Source organism: Oryctolagus cuniculus, chromosome 2, assembly GCF_051225735.1.
Source record: "Oryctolagus cuniculus isolate XC-2025 breed Fujian yellow rabbit chromosome 2, ASM5122573v1, whole genome shotgun sequence".
Lineage (NCBI taxonomy): Eukaryota > Metazoa > Chordata > Mammalia > Lagomorpha > Leporidae > Oryctolagus > Oryctolagus cuniculus.
The window spans coordinates 56,269,132-56,293,553 of record NC_142868.1 but is presented as its reverse complement, the minus strand read 5'-3'; the positions used below and the strand labels follow the sequence as shown (position 1 = coordinate 56,293,553).

The following is a 24,422-nucleotide window of genomic DNA, read 5'->3' as shown; positions in this document are numbered from 1 at the left end:
AACAGAGAACTCACCACCACCATAACAGCTTCACAAGAAATTCTGAAGGGAGTACCATATTATAAATAAACCTCATGAAAACATTTAACACTACTAGCACAGGTATAATCAATAACCAGTCAATAAAATAACAGGTGTTAGTTCTTATCTATCAATACTAATCTTGAATGTAAATGGATTAAATTCCCCAGTCAAAAGATTTGGGTTGGCTGAATAGATAAAAAACCAAGACCCAACTATATGCTTCACACAAGAAACTCACTTCACACAATAGATACACAAAGACTGAAAATGAAGGACTGGAAAAAGATATATCAGGCAAATGGAAACAAAAAATGAGCAGGACTAGCTATATAGTCATGTCAAATAGAACACATTTTAAATGAAAATTATAAAAAGAGACAAAGAACATTTCCAAATCTGAATTTGTTCTTTCTTGTTTTTTTTTTTTTATGGCACTTCCTTCTTTCCAAAACACTTGTGTCCATGCCTGACTCCTTTCTTTCTCTCACAGTGCACATCTATATTTCAGGAAATGCTTGTTGTTGATTCTGCTTTCAAAATATATCCAAGTCTTCAGATTTCTTAGCAGCTCCACTGCTACCACTTGTGAAAGCTGTCCAAACTACCTTTGCCATCTCTCACTTAGATTTCTGAAATAGCCTTATTGTTGAACTCTCTTCTGCTCAACATAATAGCCAAAGTGGCCTTTTTAAAATTATAAGATAATGTAACTTTTTTGTTCAAAATACTGCATGAGTCCTCATTTTACTAAGAGTAAGCACTTGTGACAGAGAAGAGAGCATCAGATATGATTCTGTCTTCAAATCAATTCCAGTCTTGCTATCCGTGTTCTGTGTATGGGGGGGGGGGTGGTAAATAAGAAAAAAGAGTATTTGCTTAGCAGTTCAAACAAAATGTAATTTATTTCTAAAACCACTGTTATTTTTTTCACTAGGCAAATTCATAAACAAAACTCCATGAAAGAAAAGCTCCTAATGATCTCAAAATTATTAGGAAAACAAATGAGAAGCCTGAATGTTCTTTTCTTTGAAATATTTCATTGGAAACTGTTGTGACTAAGAAATTGAAATAGGTCTCTTGCATATCTGCCACTTTTCAGCTATTGGACCTTGGCAGATCAGTCAGCCTCCAAAGGCTTAATTTCCCATTACAGCAACTAGTTAAGCCTACCTACCCAACTCTCAGGACCATTGTGAGAAACACCTGGAAGTCTCAAATTTGGGGAAAATTTCTCCACTAAAAGCTCCCTATACATGTATATCCTTATTATTAACAAAAACTATTTAGCAGCCTTGCTGATGTAGGAGTAACTTCTCAAACCTCATTACTCCTCTTACAGTCAATGAACTTCCTTACAAACATACAAAGATGTCTAGACTTAGAGGCAACCCTTAGGCTTGAGTGCTCATTGCATACTAGGTGAGCAAATAATGAAGAACAAGATATGGCTCATAAATTTTCAGATTTGTCTATTTCCTGAAACTAAAGCAGAAAGGAGAATAGGGACTATTTGGTCAATGCAGACATTCCTTCCTCTGTCACAAGAATCCTACTGCTCAAATGTTACCTAGTATTTCCAGCACGCTTCAGTTTCTGACTCTCTTCAATATCCCCAGACTTGCTGGGGGTGGGGGGCATCACCCTAAAAATGTAAGCAGAGCAATCATCACTAGGACACATGGCATTGTAGAATTTGTGTAAATGCCAGGGTAATATTGTCAGTGAATTCTCAGTTGTGAGGCATTTCTGGTGTATTGTGCTCCCCATCACACAGCTCTTACACGTACGATTTCAACAATATTATGAGAGACATAGGGGAGAAAACTCAACCACCAGGAGACAAGTCTGAATTACCAAGCAGCAGACATCTTAGAAGGAAGAAATATTATAACAGTTCCAGGCAGCAATATTTTTGATAATGATAGATCATAACACATCATAGATAAAACAGAGCAAATTTCCATGAAAATCTTCACTAAGCTTATTCTCTTGTGTCCTTCACTGCTAAGTTTTGTTCACAGTAGTAAGGGCCTTGTAGAATATCTGTGAGACAGAGTCAGCTTTCAGTCTCCAGGGCCCTGAGAGCTGAGTCCTGCAAAGTGAAAATTTAAATTCAAGGTCATGGCAAAATTTCTCAAGTTCGTCGCCAGGACTGTGATGGTACAGGAAGGAAACACAGAATGTGCATACAGGATTATAACCAGAATCCTCACCATACACACACTTGTTGAGAACATTAAGTGACACCAGTACTATGAGCAGCCTTGTGCAGGAGACAGCAAGAAAGCTATGAAATCTGCCAGAGGACCTACAAGAAGTAAATGACTCAAAAGATCAACTTCTTTATGTGAAATAATTGAACAGATCCATGGCAGGGCTGCTGAGATCTATAGATAGAAGGTCCAATAATGAAAATCTTCATCTTTTTTGCATCTCCACCTCTTTCTTTTCTCCAATCCCATTTCCTGTTATCTTTATCTACAATAAACTCATCACATACCTACAAGAAGGCTTGCATGTATATAAGCAATCCCATTAGCCTTCAGGGGACCCTCTTTTTTACTAAGTGAGAGAGAAGCCGCGCAGAAGTAGTTTAGGAATAGAGTGGGGGTTGCTTGGGCTAGGAGAGAGAGTTCTGTGGAGTTACTGTTTAATAGGTATGAGTTTCAGTTTGCAAAGACAAAAAAGTTCTGAAGATGGGTGTTGATAATGGTGCAAAAAGGAATGCAATACCACTGAACTGTACACATAAATAAAGTGGTAAATTTTGTTATGAGTATTTTACTACAATAAAAAATGTTTAAGAGTGTGTGTGAGACATCTCTTTCCCCCCCAAGATCACATTCTGTCTTCTGGCCCAGCTCCCTGCAGTGAGTGTCTGGAATGGATGGTATACATCACTTGGCTTCCAGGTGGCTTCAGCTAAAGGGAACCCCCAAAGAAAGATAGTAAGATCTGAGGGTATATGCCCCGGACTCTCACACTGGGAGGTCACCTCAGGTTGCCCCTCTTTGAGGCCACTCAGCCCCTCCCTCTATTATTTCCTCCTTCCAGATTGTAGCAACATGCTCCCTTCACAGTTTCTTCAGACCTAGGGGTTGAAATAGCCCACTATTAGTGGTCTTTATGGCACCATCGTTTGGTGGTTTCCCCACCAAAGGTGGGGAAAGGTGGTTTCCCTTTGTAAACAGTTCGTTACTCAACCCTCCTCATGTTTTCAGTTCTACATGTGGCATCACTTCTTGCCAGGCCCCTGACTAATACATCTGCTGAATGTCCTAATTATTTCATGTCATAATCAAACCCAAGACTTATAAAAGAGAAACTTGGTAGATAATTCTATCTAACTTTAGCATATCCTATGTATACAAAGTATGTCTTTATATGTTAGTGTATCTTTCAAGTTTCAGCTTAAATGTCCATTCTTGAGATCTGTGCTCCTCAACTCTCGTGTTTCTCATAGCCCCTTACCTTTCTTTCCTATTTTTACCACAGTTTGTTACTACAGACATGTGTTTCCTTGTTTAATGCTTGATTTCCGAGAGACCTGAAACTTCATGAAGGCATTAGTGTTCCCTTTCCTCAGGACTGTGTTCCCTGGCAAGACACTTAGTACATGACAGGCTTCCCCTAAATATGTGATGAGTAAGTGGTTGAGTTAAACAGATGGAAGGGAGAACAGGCATCTGATTCCTCAAACCTATTCAACTTTTGCACTCCCATCGTGGGCCTGGATTTTCTTCCTTCTCGTTCATTGCCCATCCCACTTCAGTTATACTATACGTTCTCAAACTTTCAGCAGTCTCTCCTCTCTACCCTTTAGAGTGCTGCTTTACCAAAATAGTGTTAATTTCTAAAATATAGAATATATGACTTAGATTTCTTTTGCACCCCATCAATGCACTTTAAGAAAATCTAAGACTTGGACCAGTGCCATGCATAGTGGGTAAAGCTGCTGCCTGCAGTTCTGGCATCCCATATGGGTGCCTGTTCAAATGCCAGCTGCTCCTCTTCCAATCCAGCTCTCTGCTATGGCCTGGGAAAGCAGTAGAAGATGGACCAAGTGCTTGGGCCACTGCACCCGCATGGGAGACTTGGAAGAAGCTCCTGGCTCCTAGCTTCAGATGGGCCCAGCTTCTGGCTTGTTGTGGCCATTTGGGGAGTGAACCAGAGGATGAAAGGCCTCTCTGTTTCTCTGTCTCTGCTTCTCTCTACCTCTGACTTTTGAATAAATAAATATTTAAAAAACAATAAAGAAAGAAAACCAAGACAGTACGCCCCAAGTCAAAGGCTCTATAACATGACATGAAATGCAGCACTGGCATCAGAAATAACGTGTGGGGTCGGTGTTTGGCCTAGCAGTTAAAGAGGCCACTTGGGACACTGCATCCCTTATTGGAGTGCCTCATTGAAGTTCTGGCTCTGCTCCCAGTTCCAGCTTCCTACTAATGCAAACTGTTGGTGGCAACATACAATGACTCAAGTAACTGGGTCCCTGTTACCCATGTAGGAGGCCTGGAATGACTTCCTGTCTCTGGGCCTTGGGCAACCCAGGATCTGCTGATGAAGGCATTTAGAAAATAACCCAGATGATGGTAGGTAGTTCAGTCTCTCTCTGTCTTCCAATCTCTCAAATATAATGAACTTTATCTGTTGTGTCTGTCAGCCTTTGAATCTCATTCCAGATCATTCAGCCATGTAACAATTTGCTGAAACAAAAATGTCCCTCACCCACAAAATTGTTGAATCCCAACAACACAGCAAAAAAGGACTATTCTTTAACAAGGTGTTAAATCAACTCCAATGTTCTGGAATGTTTCCTGTAGAAGTAACTGCCTCCTGGGGGTCCCAGTGCCAATGTGAACCAGTTTCCACATCTGTCATTTCTCCTTCTTTGTAGTCCAGCCAGAAAGTTGTAGGCACAGTTTCAGACAAACTCTGTCTCCAGTAAAGAGAGGGGAAACAGTATAGAAGCTTGACAGCACTGTATCCCAACAAAAACTTTGGATTCAGCAATTTAAATCACGCCTGCAATTATCTAATTATTCCAACTTAAATAGCTTTTGTATTGACTTTTGAGAAACCTTTTTTTATTTGTATATCCTTTTGCCCTCATTGAAAAAATATGACTTTTAATATTTTAATAGTAAAGCTAATTTTAGAGTTGATGACAATGTGTGAAATAAAGTACCTTTCAAAATATAAAGACACCTTTCTAAAATAGAAACTTGAAACTTTGAGGAAAATGCATTGAAAACTTTATTGCATTCCTTTGTGTTGTATATTCTTTCTGCTTCCCACAAATGTGCACCTCTGGAAGAGAAATGAATTATGCTTCTTCTACTCTGCATATGATCTGGCTTCTGTGAGAAGCATAGGTAGGAAATGGCCAGACTTAAGCACAGCTTGGGGTTCATCTGGTCTGATTTACAGCAGTCACAAAAATTATTTAATTTCTTGCATATTCACCAAAGTTAGATGCTATTTAATTCTTGTTTATAATGAATTACTTCTTATCCCAAACAGAAAGTGCTAGGCAAATGCTCAAAAAACAAAAGGTAAAATTGCTCAACCAAGAAAAAATAAACTCTAGAAGTCTTTATTTTCTAAAAAGAAGCTGCATGATGTGTGTAAGCATGGCAACAAAAGGATATAGAATGCAGTCCCATCATGAAACTGCTTAAAATTAAGCATGTTTGAACTCTCAACACACTTGGTGAACTTCCGGAAAGTTCTACAAGTCATAATTAACCACTAATGAAATTTTACTGGGAAAAAAATTACAAGCTAAATTCGAAATCTCTTTAAGTCTAAGGGAGCAAATTCCATGAGAATGATTGCCTTCCTATATAACGGACTGCCACAGAAAGGCTCAGAAACAAATCTGTCCCCAACAGCTAATAATTCACCTATTATCAAACCCTCCAGAATCATAATACCTCAGTCCCAACTGTGAGCCTGCAAATATGTGACAAAACAATTGATGAATTGCAGTGACCAGCTGAATTGGTAAGGTGCCTTGGGATTCGGGAACTCCACCCGCCCTATGTGTAAGTAGAATTTATGAAGATAACATGACATGCTAATATATTTTTACAGCTTAAACAAGATATTCCATGCCATTTTTGAGCACCACACATAGTTTATCAATATAACTCCTAAGACCTTTATCCCCTTTTGTTCCCTTGCTTTTGCACATAATATAATTATCAAAAAGGTTAAGACTAACTGATGAGTGGAAGCATTTGAACACTAGGCAGCTGCTCTTTTTTTCCTTTCTCTATTTTTGTTCTAATCATTGGTTCATTTTCTTTTTAGTTTTTACAGCAATCACCCTGATACAGACTTCAGCCATAGCAAAAGCATGCAAAGAACTTTGAATGAGTTAGGCATGACCTGTGCAAAGCTTTATTCTTCTATCTCGTTTTAGATAGGTCAGGTGGTGGGCCAAATTCAAAAGCAGCATTGGCTAGAATTCAGGTATCTTTCAGAGAGGAATCCAGGTCACCATCTTTGAAGGATAAAGCTATTAGTTCATAGGTAGAAAAGGCATCAGAGCTGTCCTCTCCTCTAGCTGTTGGTGACTGTCAGATCTCCTTCTGAAACTGTTCTAATCCTCTAATACACTTTGCACAGTTAATTATGGAAACATACTTCAAGCTTCTCTGCTTAAGCATAGTGAACATATTTTTTAAAAAACATATTCTGCTGTATTTAATAGTCAAGAAAATTCCTGTGAATTGAATTAATATATACCAAGCCTGTCACTAAGGATGATAAAGAACAAACAACTAATATTTGATGAATTATTAGTATCTGCCTCACACAGTGTGTGTTTCCTGAATTAGTTCGCTCAGTCCTTATATAACCCTAAAAGATAGGGACTATTATGATGCCCATTTTCTAAATGAAGAAACTGGCCTGTGCCACTTAAATAATTTTCCCAAGGTCAAAAAACTACTAAGTGGAAGAACTCTAACTTGCAATTCAGCCCATATTCCTCTAAAGCCTGTTCTCTTAAGGGTTAGGTTTATGGGGTTGGCATTGTAGTCCAGTGGGTTAAGCCACCACCTGCAATGCCAGCATCCCATAATACCAGTTCAATACCATCCCATAATACCAGTTCCCAGCTGCTCCACTTCTGATCCAGCTTCCTACCAATGCATGTGCTACCTACAAAGGCAGCAGAAGATGGACCAAGTGCTTGGGCCCATGCCACTCATGTGGGAGACCTGCATGCAGTTCCAGGCTCGTGGTATGGTCCTGGCTGTTACATCCATTTGTGGAGTGAATGAGTGGATATAAAATCTCTCTTTCTCTCTCTCTCTCTCTCTCTCTCTCTCACACACACACACACACACACACACACCCCTTCTCTGGAACTGTGCCTTCCAAATAAATTTAAAAATAAAAATAAATCATTTACAATAAAATTTAGGCTTAAGTTTCTGCAAAATTCATCCGTACTTCAGTTTGCTTAGATTCATTTGAAATTTCTCAACTATCAAGCATCCATTGGAAAAAGATTTAACCACATCACAAATCCTTTAAAATTGCACCAATGTAAGTGAGAGATTTCACTGATTTGGAAGTGTAATTTGCGAAAATTTACTTAAAATTTCTAAGCTTCACTTTCCTCTTTGTATAGGGTTCAATGGATTGGTAAGAATAAAATGAAAGGGCCGGCGCCGTGGCTCATTTGGCTAATCCTCTGTCTGTGGCGCCAGCATCCCATATGGGTGCTGGGTTCTAGTCCCGGCTGCTCCTCTTCCAGTCCAGCTCTCTGCTGTGGCCTGAGAAGGCAGTGGAGGATGGCCCAAGTGCTTGGGCCCTGCACCCGCATGGGAGACCAGGAGGAAGCAACTGAATCCTGGCTTCAGATTGGCATAGCTCCAGCTGTAGCAGCCATTTCGGGGGTGAAACAACAGAAGGAAGACTTTTCTCTCTGTCTCTCTCTCTCTCTCTCTCTCTCTCACTGTCTAACTCTACCTCTCAAATTAAAAAAAAAAAAGAATAAAATGAAATCACATGTCAGGTACATAAGAAGAATTTTTTTTAAAGTAGCACCTTTCCCTTTAATCCATTTGTAGATTCTCAGTACTTAAACACCAAGTTTTTTTACAATCAACTTAAAAAATAGAATTCTAGTCTACCTTTCTTTTCTGGGAAGCAAAGACAGAAGGAAAGAGACCCCATCTTCTGGTTCACTCCTCAAATGCCTGCAAAAGCCTCACATGAGTCAAGTGGAAGCTGGGAACCAGGAATTCAATCCAGGTCTCCCATGTGAGTGGAAGGAACCCAGTTACTTGAGTCATCACTACTGTCTCCTTGGATCTGCATTTGCAAGAATTTGGAATCAGGTGCCAGAACCAAGAACACAGGAACTCTAATGTGAGACATGGCTGTCTTAATCAGCATAGTAAGATAATATTTTTAATAGATTAATTAATTTAAAAAGCAGAGTGACATCCATTGGTTCACTACCCAAATGCACCAAACAGCCAGGGCAGGGATACATCAAAGCCAGGACACAGGAACTCCACCCAGGTCTGCCACATGGCTGGCAGGAGCGCAAGTACTTGTGCAAATATCTGCTACCTTCCCAGGCACATTACTAGAAAGCTGGATCAGAAAGCAGAGCATCTGGGAATTGAACGAACATTCTGGTATGGAATGCCAGCATCACAAGCAGCAGCTTAACCCTCTGTACCATGACACCACCACATTAGCTGGCATCTAAACTGTTAGGATAAAGGCTTGTCCTAACTTTTGATTTAAAAATAAAAGTGCCTTGAATATATTTTTTAAAGACTTATTTTATTTATTTGAAAGTCAGAGTTACAGAGAGAGATAGAGCCAGGGAGAGAGAGAGGTCTTCCATCTGCTGGTTCATTCCCTAGATGGCCGCAACCACTAGAGCTGCACTGATCAGAAACCAGGAGCCAGGAGCTTCTTCCGGGTCTCCCACATGGATGCAGGGGTCCAAGGACTTGGGCCATCTTCCACTGCTTTCCCAGGCCATAGCAGAGAGCTGGATTAGAAGAGGAGCAGCCAGGACTAGAACCAGTGCCCATATGGGATGCTGGCGCTTCGGGCCAGGGAGTTAACCCACTGGACCACAGTGCCAGCCCCGCATAAATTTTTCTTCTTAATGCTTTAATTTGAAATTGCATCTAACAGGCAATTTCATGAACGTCTATGAAAGAAAATTGAGTGTTTATAATAAGCCTTACTAGGAAATATTACCATATTGTAACTTCAGTAATAGCTTCCTCCTAGTGCACTTAGTCAAGCAGGAATGTGTTCATAGAATAGCATTAAACTCAGATACTGTTTACATTCTTGGGTCAGTATATATCATGCTCTGAAACTGAAACTTTAATTAACCAATGTATGGAAGGTGCCTTCATCTATGTGAAGAACTACTCACTTTTTTGAAAATTGCGAAGACATTGCTGATAGAAAAAAGTGTCTCAACAATAGATCTAGGACTGTGCCATTCAGTACAGGAGCCACTAGCTGCACTGACTACCATGGGTTTGAAACAGGGCTAGTATAAAATGACAGACACCCTAAGATCTCTCTGCCTCTGCTTCTCTCTCTGTGCAACTCTGACTTATAAGTAAATAAATCTTTAAAAATAATAAAATAAAATAAAAATTACTTTTTCACATTTTTATGAAGGGTAAATGTTTTTCTATCTTGGTATGCCAAATGATCACCTCACACTTGTAGTTGATTTACCCAAATCACACCAGAGTTGTGTGAGCAATTATCTAATGATTATGATCAATACAGAGTCAGTCAGGATTTTTTAAAAGGATAAAAGGCCAAGGAGAGCAAAAACCAGAGTTTCCATGACATGGTGCTGGACCAGAAATTCTAATCCTGTTCAGACTGGTCCTGGAGTTTCTGGCCTCACCGAGAAAGGGCAAATGTGGTTTTGTCCTTCTGCAGTTTGCCCCCAAAAAACTGATATTCCTCATACAACTTGGCACAGATGCCCACTTGGGCAGCAGTTAGCAGATCTACAGTCTTCCTGTTCTGAACTGAGTTTGAGAACCCTAGTCACCCAGCCTTTCACTGGATAAAGGCTGTGTTTTGTTTTATTTCCAAAGGAGGGGGCCCTGAACTCGCTTGACCTTAAGGGCCTGGTATAAAGGCTTTTCTATTTCCTCATACTTCATAATCCATAACTAGCAATATCCTATAAGTACAATAAATGCTCAGAGCTGCCCTAAAGTGGTAAGTGTAGGAGTTCTCTGTATAGCCTGCATCCTCTCACGGACCAGTCTCTGTTACTCAGAGGTAAGGATGAGGCCTAAATAGTTTAGCACCTGACAGACCAGTTATTTTTTCCCTTGGATACCAGGTAGCCATATTCTGTTAGGAAGTTAAGTTAAATGCTGAAAACTGGACTCTCAGATAGGGGAACAGACCAGCAAATCATCTACATCTTAGAGCAACTCTGGTCCCTTCAAGAGATTGGTCCTTGGGGCCAGCATACTGGCATACCAGGTTAAGCTGCTGCCTGCGATGCCAACATTCCATATAGTTGCTGGTTTGAGTCCCAGTTGCTCCACTTTCGATTCAGCTCCTGTTAAAGGCCTGGGAAAAGCAGCAAAAGATGGCCCAAATGCGTGGGTCCCTGCCACCCATGTGGGAGACCTGGAAGAAGCTCCTGGCTCCTGGTTTCAGCCTGGCCCAACCCTGCTTGTTGCAGCCATCTGGGGAGTGGACCAGTGGATGGAAGATCTCCCACTCTGTCTCTCTTTCTGTCTCTCTATGATTCTGACTTTCAAAATAAATAAATCTTTTTTATTTTTTTTTTTATAAATCTTTTTTTAAAGAGAGAGAGAGAGATTGGTCCTTTAAGTCCTCTGCAAGAGCCTGTCCAAATAGGTGGGAGCTGTCCAAGTTAGCTGTCAGTTTATGTTTCAACTTCTCATCAATTTAAAGGAAAATAGCAAGTTACAGGAGGGGTTTTAAGGCTTAATAATAACTTGGCAGAGTTAAGGCCTGGAAGTACATGTGAGGCCAAGACCTGTAGATCTACCTCTTTACATGGGGTACTGAAAAAAACTGCAAGGGAGGTGTGAACCTTCTTAGAAAAGTACCCTGTTGATTTCCACTGGCTGGACTGGGAGAAGAATCATCCTGAATAGGAAGTTAACAGAGTAGGCCACAGGGGAATCTAAGAGAAAATTCATATTCTTACTGATTCTCTTTGGACCATATGTCTTTGATGTACTCATTCATTTTTTCTGTTACAGAGTACAGGCTGTCCAGCTACAAATGGTCATGAGACTGGACTTCCAGCCTAGCCTATTATATGATGTGATGAGACTGTGGACTGCGCAGGACAAACTTCCCCCAGGAAACTTCCAAATACCACATGACAGGCAGCCAGAGAATACCTATAACCAGCTCTATGCCCATACGTCGGCTTGAAGAAGATACAGAATACAGACCTTCACCCATTCTACCCTCATAATGTTATAGGATACTTCTTTTGAGAGAACATTAGGTAGCAAAGTAGACATTAGACAATGTGTGTGAGGGACTGTAGAACAAAAATGGGAATATTTGTGCACTTGAAAGAGGAAAATTTAGAAGAAGCAAGCCTTGGAAGCAGATAATCATTTGCATATATCAAATGTCTTGCTTATAGTCTAGTCCCAGCCCTCTCCTAGGAAAAGCTATGGGGACTCTTCCCTGCCCTGCACCAAGGGAGTCTATTAGGTCTAATAACACTGTGCTGGAGAAGTTCTGGGAGGAATTTCAGGAATTCCTTGGCCAGGTAGCTCTCCACCCAGCCAATATCCCAGAAAGTGAGCAGGGAGGAGAAACAGTGGGCCTAACACCTACATCCACAAAAACTCCAGTCTGAATGCAGGCTAGGCTCTCAGTTCTTTTCTGAGATGCCTGCCTGGTCTGTCAGGTGTATGTTCTGCATCAAACTTTGCTATCTCACTTACTGATAACAAATAAATAAATGGGTAAATAAATAAAAGTAAGGTAGAGGTTCAACCTTCCCCTTTTGTTAGAGAGACATGGCCTTTGAATCAATGGGTATGATGCTTTCAAAAGAAATCTTGTTAGGTAGCTAGGTAGACATTAGCTTATGTATAAGGGGGGCTGAACAAAATGGGAACTTTTGTGGGATGCAACAAGGAAGCAAGCCCTGAAAAAGGATCAGCAATTACATATCTAAACTACTGCTCTTGCTCAGTAACCTTGGTATGTGAGTTCCAACCCTCTCCTTGGGTACACCTTAGGGAAATCTTCCCCAATGTGTACCAAGAAGGCAGTTATGTCTAATAACACTGTACTGATAAGGCCCTAGAACAATTTTTGGGAATTCCACACCTAGAAAGCCCTCCATTGAGCAATTTCCTAGAAGAGAGAAGAGAGGAGCAGAAATAGAGGGACCCACACTCATAACCATAAAAACTCCAGTCTGAATATAGACTCTGCTCTCAGCCCACCTTGTCTGTCAGGTGTGCCCTCTTTATTATTCATCTAAAACAGGTTAGGCTCTCAGTCCTTTTCAGAGATGCCTACTGCTCTATCAGGTATATTCCCTTCTTTAGAACTGGCTTGTGTGCTTACTGCTACTCTCTGTCTCACATCTGGATTCTTTCTTGAATAAGGACAGAACCTCCAAGGAGCCAACTCTGGTAACAGTCTCAATAAACATCTCACTGTCTGAAAGCATCTTAGATCTCAAACAGGATCTATGCAATGCAGAGATATTCCACTTCCATTTAAATCACTCTACTACCAAAACATGCTCAACAAGACACACAAGCAATATTTCAAGGTGTGTTTTCAAGAAAGACCAGAACTAAGAAAACAAAACAAATAAGTATAAATGTAGTTGCTCAGGAACAAGTTCACATGAGTAACAATAATTAAAACCTCAAGTTCTGCAACTCAGGTAAGGTACTATTATGCACCTACTATGTGCCATGTTAAATCTTTGGGTGTAAGTTTAATATGGAAAATAGTGACAGAAAAGGTCAGCCATTTGCCCAACATGCATTTCATTCAGTAAGTCTTCTGTGATTATCAATGCTTATATTAGGAATTAAACATTATTGACCTCCGATAAAGTGCTAAGCTTGGGGGTACAAAAGTAAATCAGAGGCCGGCGCCGCGGCTCACTAGGCTAATCCTCCGCCTTGCGGCGCCGGCACACCAGGTTCTAGTCCCGGTCGGGGCGCCGGATTCTGTCCCGGTTGCCCCTCTTCCAGGACAGCTCTCTGCTGTGGCCAGGGAGTGCAGTGGAGGATGGCCCAAGTGCTTGGGCCCTGCACCCCATGGGAGACCAGGAGAAGTACCTGGCTCCTGCCATCGGATCAACGTGGTGCGCCGGCCGCAGCGCGCCGGCCACGGCAGCCATTGGAGGGTGAACCAACAGCAAAAGGAAGACCTTTCTCTCTGTCTCTCTCTCTCACTGTCCACTCTGCCTGTCAAAAAAAAAAAAAAAAAAAAAAAAAAAAAAAAAAAAAGTCAGTCAGATACAATCATTGCCACAGATGAGATCACAGACTAATGGGAGAGAATTGACAGCAATTACCATCTAATTGCTAAGCTATACAGCAACAAAATAACAAAGGACAAGATCCTAAAAAACTCATGGAATCACTTATTTTGAAAGTAAAATCGAATTTATATAAAATTAGCTGCAACATATTTCGGTTGATAGAGCTACTTCCCATCTCCATCACTCTACATGCAGTTCAATCTTTCTAATCCTAGACGAACTGTTCTCTGTAAAATTGACAACCTCCAGGGAAGAGATTGCCTTATTGCTGAACTGATATGCACTTCTAGGGGTGTGCCCACACAGCTGTGTGTTTTCAATCTGTAGCCCATAAATGGAATACCCAGCCACTGTGTTCTTCCTCATGAAAAAAAAATGCAAATTTTACTTGACTACTTTCAATTTCTCACATAAGCTGAAAATATGTCATCTCTTACATCTAAAACATCACATCCAACCCAGTCACAGCTGCTTCTTAGAGATTCTCCATTCTCTGACTTCCATTGTTAACTGTTGTCAAGCTCAGAGAAACCTGTGTTTTCTCTCTTTTCTCATTCCTATATGTCCTAAGTGTCATAGCTGATCCTTTCAAATATTCTCATCAGTGTCCATAGCCATTAACCTTGTCAATCTCCCTTCCAATGCATAAGGAATGAAAACTATCAGATCGATCTAACTATTGATCTCCTCCACTTCTACATCTAAGTTCTGTGAAGAAAACTGCTGAGCCATTAAATCTGGCATCAAGAATAAATACAGTTTCCAACTTTGGTCAAGTCTTTGGGACCAATCAAGCAGTTCTGTGTATCCCTACTCTGCTGCTTCTCCCTTTACCACAAACAGCACATTGTCTTACTCTTAACAAAGAGACAAATGTCACCAAGGAAGAACTTTCTTAACATCCTATTTTCTAAGTAAATCTGCATTCCTACACACCTTCAAACATAGAGAATGAGATGTGTGCTGCCTGCTCCATGTAATTCCTAAATACATATCTGTCACCCACTTGGAGTCCCAGCTTCACCAATCAGCTCTGCTTTCACCTACACTTCAGCTTTTTCCTCTGTTTTGAATTTTACCTACTAAATATAATACATTTAAACATCTCCTTTATGAAAGAACAAACCCTCTCTAACCTGTGCCTCTCTTGAGCAATCTCCCTGAGTTCTAGAGTGATATTTAGCCAAGTGGTCAAGATGCCCACACCACATATTAGAGCGCCTGGGTTCAATATCCTACACTAGCTCCTGACTATATCTTACCAGCACTGCCGATCTTGGGAGGCTATAGTTATGGCTCAAGTAACTGAGTTCTTCTCGCCTAAATAGAAGACCTGGATTGTATTCACAGAGCCAGTCTCCCTAGTTTGGCCCCAGCCCAGTCACAGTCATTATAGGTATCTGAGGATTGAACAAGCAGACGGGAGCTACCTATCATCTATCTATTTGTGTATCCAATATCTATCTATGTATCTACCTGTCATCTCTATCTTTTTTGCCTCTCAAATAAATATAAAGCAAATGTTATCTCCCTAGTTTCCACTGGCCTTCACATCCAAGTTTAAAAGTAGACTTTGTCTCCCATTCATTTCTCCACTCACTGTTACTTCTCTTTCCACCATTCAAAGAAACCCTACAAGCTAGGAGGAAATGCCAAGATGTAGTCCAAGTCTTAAAATAAAAAAAAAAAAAAACTGTTAACCCAGGCACTGTATCCTGCAAGGCTCATTTATGAATGAAGGTGAAATAAAGCCCTTCCATGGCAAATGGAAATTGAAAGATTTTGTAGCCACTTGTCCAGCTTTACAAAAAATGCTTAAGGATGAGCTACACACAGAAACACAGAAAGATAGCTATCATTATGAAAGAATGTGAAGGCAGAAAATCCCCCAGTAAAGTGCAAAAGAAATCCAAAGAAAACAATAGGAATATTTATGGAAAAATGACAGGGTCAAGTCGTTACTTATCAATAGTCACCTTGAATGTAAGTGGCCTCAAGACATTCCATGATAATGGAAAGAAAAAAGGGCATGTGTTGCTATTCTAATATCAAACAAAACAGATTTTAACATAAAAACTGTTAAAAGAGTTAAAGAAGGACACTATGTAAGGATTAAGGGATCAATTCAACAGGAAGATGTGACTATAACAAACGTATATGCACCCAATTATGGGGCACCTGGCTATTCAAAAGAAATGTTAATGGATCTAAAGGGAGACATAGACACCAATAAAATAATAAAGGGGGATGTCAACATCCCGCTTTCATCAATGGACAGATCAACTAGACAGAAAATCAACAAAGAAACAACAGAGCTAATCGATACTATGGACCAAATAGACCTACTTAATATCTACAGAACTTTTCACCTCACAGTTGCAGAATACACATTCTTCTCACCAGTACTTGGAAATTTCTCTATGATAGATGATATGAAGGCCATAAAGCAAGTCAGCAAATTCAAAAATCTTGAAATCATACCATGCATCTTCTCTGACCACAATGGAATGAAGCTGGAAATCAACAACTCAAGAATCATTAAATCATATGCAGACACACAGAGACTGAACAACATGTTCCTAAATGAACAGTAGGTCATAAAAAAAATCAAAAAAATAAATCAAAAAATGTCTGGAAACAAATAAAGATGAAATTACATCATATCTATGACATACTTTCAGTTTATTTTATAATCACAAGTTTAATCCTCCACCAAATAAAGAATTCAACAAGTAGTAAATTAGAAAAACCAATGCTCCTCAGGAGTATAAACAAGGAGTACAAATAATCAAAACTCAAAATATAAATTTTATTCACATGCATTCCTTTTTGTGCTCTGTATATTAATTATCATAAGTCATGGAAAATATATCATTTGTCTTTGGGGACTGGCTTATTTCACTAAGCATAATGGTTTCAGTTGCATCCATTTTGTTGCAAAAGACAGGATTACATTTTTTATAACTGAGTAGTATTCCATAGTGTACATATATATATACCACAATTTTTTTTATCTAGTCTTCATCTGGGTTGATTTCATATTTTAGCTATTATGAGGGTGCAATAAACATGGAAGGTACAGATAACTCTTTCATATGCTGATTTCATTTCCTTTGGATAAATTCCCAAATTTACTTTCAGATTTCTAAGGATCTCCATACTGTCTTCCATAATGGTTGTACTTGCTTACATTCCCACCAACAGTGTATTAGGGTGTGCTTTTCCCTACATTCTCCCCAGCATTTTCTGTTTTTTAATTTTCAGATGACAGCCTTTAACTGAGGTGAGGTGAAACCCCATTGCAGTTTTTATTTGCATTTTCCTGATGACTAGTGGTCCTGAGCGCTTTTCATGTGTCTCTTGGCCATTTGAATTGCATTCTTTGAAAGCTACCTGTTCATGTCCTTTGCCCATTTCCTGATGGGATTGTTTGTTTTGTTGTTATTGAGTTTCCTAAGTTCTTTATAGATTCTAGATATTAATCCTTTATTGCATAGCTTGAAAACATTTTCTCCCATTCGGTCAGTTGCCTCTTCGCTTCATTAAGTGTTTCCTTTGTGGTGAAGAATCTTCTTAGCCTGATGTAACCACATCTGAGTATTTTTTTTCTTTTATTGCCTGCGCTTCTGGGGTCTTATCCAAGAAGTCTTTGCCTATGCCAATGTCTTGAAGTGTTTCCTCAATGTTTCCCTCAAGTAATTTGAGGATATCTGGTTGTAGATTTAGGTCCTTAATCCAATTTGAGTTGCTTTTTGTATAAGGTGTAAGGGAGGAATCTTTTTCCTGTTTCTTCATGTGAAGACCCAATTTTTCCAGAACCTTTTGTTAAAGAGTCTATCTTTTCTCCAGGGATTGATTTAGCTCCTTTGTCAAAGATTAATTGGTTGTAATGCATGGATTGATTTCTAGGAATTCTATTCTGTTCTGTTGGTCTATAAGTCTGTTTTTGTGACACTACCAGTCTATTTTGATTATAACTGCCCCATAGTAGGTCTGGAAATCTGGCATTGTGATGCCTCCAGTTTTGTTCTTGTTGTTTTGGGTTGCTTTAGCTATTCAGGGTCTATTGTGTTTCCATATGAGTTTTAGCATCACTTTTTCTAAATCTGAGAAAACTTTCAGTGGTATTTTTATTGGGATCACACTGAATCTGTAAATTGCTTTCAGTAGTATGAACATTTTGATTACATTAATTCTTCCAATTCACGAACCTGGAAGATTTTCCCATTTGTGTGTGTGTATATGTGTGTGTGTGTGTATGTATCTGTGTCTTCTTCTATTTCTTTCTTTAATGTTTTGTAATTTTCATTGTAGAGATCTTTTACCTCCTTGGTTAAATTTATTCCAATATATTTAATTTTTTGTAGCTATTGTGAATAGGGCTGATCTCACAAGTTCTTTTTCAGTCATGGCATTGTCTGTGTATGCAAAAGCTATTGATTTTTTGTGTGTTGATTTTATACCCTGCAACTTTACCAAACTCTCTTATGAGTTCCAATAGCCTCTTAGTGGAGTCTTTTGATTTCCCTATAAATAGGATCATATCATCTGATAACATAGTTCATTTGACTTTCACTTTTCCAATTTGTATCCCTTTGATTTCTTTTTCTTGTCTAATGGCTGTGTCTAAAACTTGTACAACTATATTGAATAGCGATGGTGAAAGTGGGCATCTTTCTCTGGTTCCAGATCTTGGTGGAAAAGCTTCCAAATTTTCCCATTCAAAATGATGCTGGCTGTGGGTTTGTCATGTATTGTCTTGATTGTGTGAGGAATGCTTTCATATCCAATTTGCTTAAGGTTTTTATCATGAAAGGATATTGCACTTTATCAAATGCTTTTTCTGTATTTATTAAGATAATCATGTGGTTTTTTTAAGTTGTTAATATGATGTATCATTATCTATTGATTTGCATATGTTGCTCCATCCCTGAATACCAGGGATAAATCTCACTTGGTCCAGGTGAATGTTGTGTCACAGTGAGTAAAGCCACCATTTGGAACATCTGATTTCTTATTAGAGTGCCAGTTCAAGGCACTAATAATCCAGCTTCCTGCTAATGCATCCTGGAAGACAGCAGATGATGACCCAAGTGCATAGGCCATTGAAATACATGCAGGAAATCAAGATGGATTTCCAGGCTCCAGGTTTCAGCCTGGCCCAGCCTTGGTTGTTGTAGGCATTTGGGCAGTGAACCAGCCAATGTAAGATCTCTTTCTCTTTCTCTCCCTCTCTCTCTTTTTCTCTATCTCTCTATCTCTGTTTCTCTGCCTTTAAAGTAGATGATAATAAATAAATAAATAAATAAATAAATATTAAGAGAAAACCTACCAACAATGCCAAAGTGCTTCAAAGTGCAAACCAGTTGCAATTTCAGGCAACTAAATGAAATGTATTATTTTAACTAAAGAAAAAATTGTCTCTGTAACTTTTTTTAAAGATTTATTTATTTATTTGAAAGTAAGAGTTACACAGAGAGAAGGAGAGGCAAAGAGGAGAGGCAGAGAGAGAGAGGTCTTCCATCTGATGGTTCATTCCCCAATTGGCTGCAATGGCCAGAGCTGTGCCAATCCAAAGCCAGGAGCCAGGAACTTCTTCCAGATTTCCCAGTTGGGTGCAGTGGCCCAAGGACTTGGGCTATCTTTTTACTGCTTTCACAGGCCATAGCAGAGAGCTGTATAGGAACTGGAGCAGGCAGGTCTCAAACCAGCGCCCATATGGGATGCCAGCGCTTCAGGCTAGGGCATTAACCTGCTGCGCCACAGCGCCAGCCCCCTCTGTAAATTTTTGAAGAACTCTAAAGACAGGGCTTTCTCATCATCATCTGAATAATTAAAGACTTATAACCCACAGGCCAAAGAGAAAGACAGAAACAAAAGTAAAATTTAATCACACACACCTGCCTGCTTAGCTGTAGCATATGATTAATACCATGAGGTAGTACCTGTACAATAATGACGAACCCAAGGAGGTCTTGGTTATTAGAGGTTAGTATTAATGCTAAAATAATATTTTAAATAATAACAAATGTGCCTCCTTTGGGAATATTTTCCCACTGTAATGGTATAAATTATAATATAAATAGTATGAATATATATAAATAGTATAAATTAAATTTATACCAACACATTATATAATGAGTCAGTCACATCAATAAGAAAGGTACCATAATATCTATATGTGCATAACTCTAGAATTATTAAAGTATGATAATCTACTGTAAATCAGTCCTTTCACATTATAACTTGAAATTGCTGGCTAGGCTTCCTAGGTTCTGTCAAACCAAGTTGAAACTCAATGGCAAACAAAACAGATTGCAGTAAAATGTGATAATGGTGAACTTAAAAAAAGTATTTATTTATTTGAAAGATATAATGCAGAGACTGGCACTGTGGCACACCAGGTTAATGCCCTGGCCTGCAGCACCAGCACCCCATATGGGCGCAGATTCGAAACCCAGCTGCTCCACTTCTGATCCAGTTCTCTGCTAAGCCTGGGAAAGCAGTAAAGGATGGCCCAAGTCCTTGGGCTCCTGCACCCAAGCGGGAGACCTGGAAGAAGCTCCTGGCTCCTGGCTTCAGATCGGCACAGCTTTGGCCACTGCAACCACTTGGGGAGTGAACCATCGGATGGAAGACTTCTCTCTCTATGCCTATCTTCTCTCTGTGTAACTCTTACTTTCAAATAAATAAATAAATCTTTAAAAAAAAGAATTTCAGAGAAAGGGAGATACAAAGAAAAGGAGAGACAGAGAGATTTTCCATCTATATATTCAATCCCCAAATACCTGTAACAACTGGGAATGAGCTGGGTCAAAACTAGGAGTCAGATACTTCATTGAGTTCTCCCACTTGGGTAGTAGGAACCAAATGTTCGGGCCGTCATCTGCTGTCTCCCAGGTGAATTATCAGGAAGCTACATCACAAGTGGAGGCAGAGGCAGGATAAATTTCAGGCCCCTGAAATATGGAATGTATGTGTAGCACATGGTAACTTAACTTAGTCTGCTGTATCACAATGCTCATCCAAATGATAAACTTTTAAATATACAGTGTTTTATTCTACTGCACTTAGAATGATAGAAAATCTACTTTGGTATTTGAGATCATTACAGCAAAAAAATGAGAAATTGCTCTTCACAATACATGAGAATGAATAAAATGTGATTACTGTGAAAAATTATATTTGCCATGGTCATTTCCATCATATAATAAAAATATATTGCTGTTAACTTTGCATTAGAAAACTTGAAAGCATAATTGACTCATAAAAATCTATCTAAATCAATAGGAAACCATAGAACAATAGTACTTTTAATTTTGAATAGAGATTTTTTTTCAGATGTCCAGCTTACTTCACAAACGTTCGACCTGTTCAGGTCAAAGTTGTTTAGGATTGAGATGCTGCCAACAACAACAAAAAATGAAATGCACTCAAAGTAATCACTTGCTGAAGTTAGCATCATCAGGGGCTTCATGATCAACTCATAATGTTGACCCCCTCAACAGAGCATTCCACGGTATCTTTATTTCTTTTGGTTTAATGTAATAAAAGTCCCCAGAGATAGATTGCCTGTTCAGTATCACAAAATCAGTATAGACAAGAATAAAGCCCAGAAACTACATAATAGCCCATAACATCTTCTTGACTGCATTTTATCATGACTTACTCCTTTTTGATGATGAACAACTAAATAGTCACTGTTTTCATCAATTAAAATGAACTGTACCAGATACCAACAAAGTTTGATTAATTTATATTTGCTTTAAATAATGAATTAGTAGACAACACAAACAATTCCTGTAACCAGACTGAGAGCTTACAAAGAATGCAAGAAGTGATGAAGTGCGAGGTGGCGTGACCAGGGCAGGCTCAAAGGCGATGATATATGATGAAGTGCAGCTGAGAGCCCCAAGCAATGATGAAGTGAGATGGGCAGTGACTGTGTGGTGGTGGACATCCATCCACGATGTAAAAGACTTTATCTGAAGGATCAATCACATGACCAGAAGGAAAAGTGAACATTCATTCGACTGAATTTTGATACATGGGATTTATATAGAGTATTAAGAGCAACACTTGGCAACTAAACCTTTAAACATAATATAAAAGATATCCTGTCATCATATTATCTTCTGTCATCATAAAATTGCAGTGATATGTTGTCAGCAAGAAATCCTAGGAGACTTTAATCTGCCATCATTCAACTTCTATGTATGGCTTGTTTTGAAACTCAATAACATCACTATTCGATTTTAATTACACCCTACTGATTTCAGCTTCCTCCTAATGCGCACCATGGGAGGCAGCAGGTGAAGGCTCAAGTAATTGGGTTCTCACCACCCACATGGAAAATTCAGATACTAAGCTCTATGAGGACATCTGAAAAATTTAGTACAGAGCCGGCGCCGTGGCTCAATAGGCTAATCCTCCACCTTGCGGCGCCGGCACACCGGGTTCTAGTCCCGGTTGGGGCGCCGGATTCTGTCCCGGTTGCCCCTCTTCCAGGCCAGCTCTCTGCTATGGCCAGGGAGTGCAGTGGAGGATGGCCCAGGTGCTTGGGCCCTGCACCCCATGGGAGACCAGGAAAAGCACCTGGCTCCTGGCTCCTGCCAGGATCAGCGCGGTGCGCCGGCTGCAGCGGCAGCCATTGGAGGGTGAACCAGCGGCAAAGGAAGACCTTTCTCTCTCTGTCTCTCTCTCTCACTGTCCACTCTGCCTGTCAAAAAAAAAAAAAAAAAAATTTAGTACAGTATTTAACGCATAGAACATAGCCAAAAAGTATAGAGTGAATGAGTGAGTTAGTAGATGAATAAATGAATGGATAATGTCCATGTAAATCTACAAATGGGTAAAATTTAGATCACATCACATATTTTTCACACTGCAGTAGAGAATCAATCAAAGAACACAAAGCACTTGGTGGGTTTTCCTTTACCATTTTTGGTGCTGATAATGGGGGTCACTAGATTGTAGACTGCATATGCCAGAGAATGTATGCAAGTCATTGTGGTGCCTTTAGCACCCAATACATAGCCTATATACAAAATGCGTTCATAAAACTCATTGTTCTACCCAAATTTGTATCTATAATAAAGCTAAATGAGAGGATTTCTTCTCATACATGCCTCTTCTTTGACATGGGACTATTTTCTCTTCGTTATTTTCTTTTATTTTTTAAAAGGTTTTTTTTTTTATTTATTTGACAGAGAGAGACAGAGTAAGGTCTTCCTTCTGTTGGTTCACCCCCCAAAATGGCCACTACAGCCAACGCTGCACCGATCCGAAGCCAAGAGCCTGGTGCTTCCTCCTGGTCTCCCATGCAGGTGCAGGGGCCCCCTGGAACAACCAAGAGCAACCAGGACTAGAACCTGGCACCCATATGGGATGCCAGCACAGCAGGTGGAGGATTAACCAAATGAGCAATCATGCCAGCCCCAGACAGGGGACTATTTTCAACTGTGTTTTTCTTTCCTGAATTATTTTGATCAATTGCTGAACAAAACTGGCATATTAACTCTGTGCGGATTTAAAATCAAGTTCTAAAACTATATGGAATGAGTGGCTGGTGCTATGGCACAGTTGTTAAAGCCCCAGCCTGTAGCACTGGCATCCTATATGTGCACCAGTTTGAGTCCCAGCTGCTCCACTTCCAATCCAACTCCCTGCTAAAATGTGCAAGGGAAAGCAGTGGAGGATGGCCCAAGTCCTCAGGGCCCCTGCACCCATGTGGAAGACCCAGAAGAAGTTCCTGGCTCCTGGCTTTAGATCAGCTCAACTCCAGCCATTGGGGCCATTTGTGGAGTGAACCAGCAGTTCAAAGACCTCTCTCTCCCCCACCCCCTCTGTCTCTACCTATTTCTGTAACTCCGTCTTTCAAATAAATAAAATGAATCTTTTAAAAAAAACTATATGAATGCATATATTTCATTTTGAAGCATGTAAATATGACCTGTAAAAGTACAATTCAAAGTTCATCTCAGGACTTCCTTATTCTCGCTTTAGCTTTTTGTATCATTCTTTCATGCTAGAATGCCTAAGGTAATTTTGGTCCAAGTAAACATTGATTAACCATTCATCAAAAATGGAAATTGATGTGGTGGCAACTATCTATTCAAACATCTATTTATTAAAATCTGACTATTGAATTTGAATTAGTAGTGAGATCCTCTATTAAAAACACAAATGAATAATATATAAATGTGCTTCATTTTTAGTTGGTCTTATTTTAGGTAAGCATAGTCCTTTATCTGAACAACTTCAAATTTACTATTCTCAGATGGTTTTGTCACCATCACCTCCACCCTCTGTGGCTGTAAAGAGTCCTAGTGTCTCTGCTTTTATCTCTTTACATAGAACATTTTACGTGGAAAGACTTCTGATTGCCCCCATTCTTTCTCCATTCACAGCACAATTAGCAAAGTGATTGTTCTTTTCAAAAACAGGAGAAACATTAGGAAAGCATATTCATACTTCCTACTAATGAAAAGAGAATATAAGGAGTGAAAACCTTTTAACAACTTTCTGAATATGCTCCAAAAAATATGTTTTAGAATAATTTGTGTATGCCATAAAATATAGAGGCTTTGGAAGAAAGTGAGTAGAGGCCAGGAAGTGTAGTGGGGTGGGTGGCAGTAAGAAAATCTACTGAGTACTTGATTCAGAGTGAAGTTTCTCAATAATCTGGTTTTCAGAAAGGCCCTGTTATTTTATTTCATCCAAATTCTACACTTCATAATGGAAAGGAGAAAGTGAGTTCTCATGAAGATATCCCTTGACATGTTTACAGAATGGTTGTAGGAGAAGAGGTAGAGAATGCAGAATGTCCCCCTAGACCTATCTTCTTCTG

At 39.6% G+C, this 24,422-nt stretch overlaps 1 long non-coding RNA gene and 1 pseudogene across 5 annotated transcripts in view; one reads left to right on the top strand and one right to left on the bottom strand.

The window, feature by feature from the left end:
* LOC103345489 (uncharacterized) overlaps positions 1–24,422 on the bottom strand; it is a 166,552-nt gene that overhangs the window by 25,136 nt on the left and 116,994 nt on the right. The gene's annotated exons all lie outside the window — the stretch shown is intronic.
* Positions 2,146–2,408, top strand: LOC149127765 (small ribosomal subunit protein bS21m pseudogene; annotated as a pseudogene).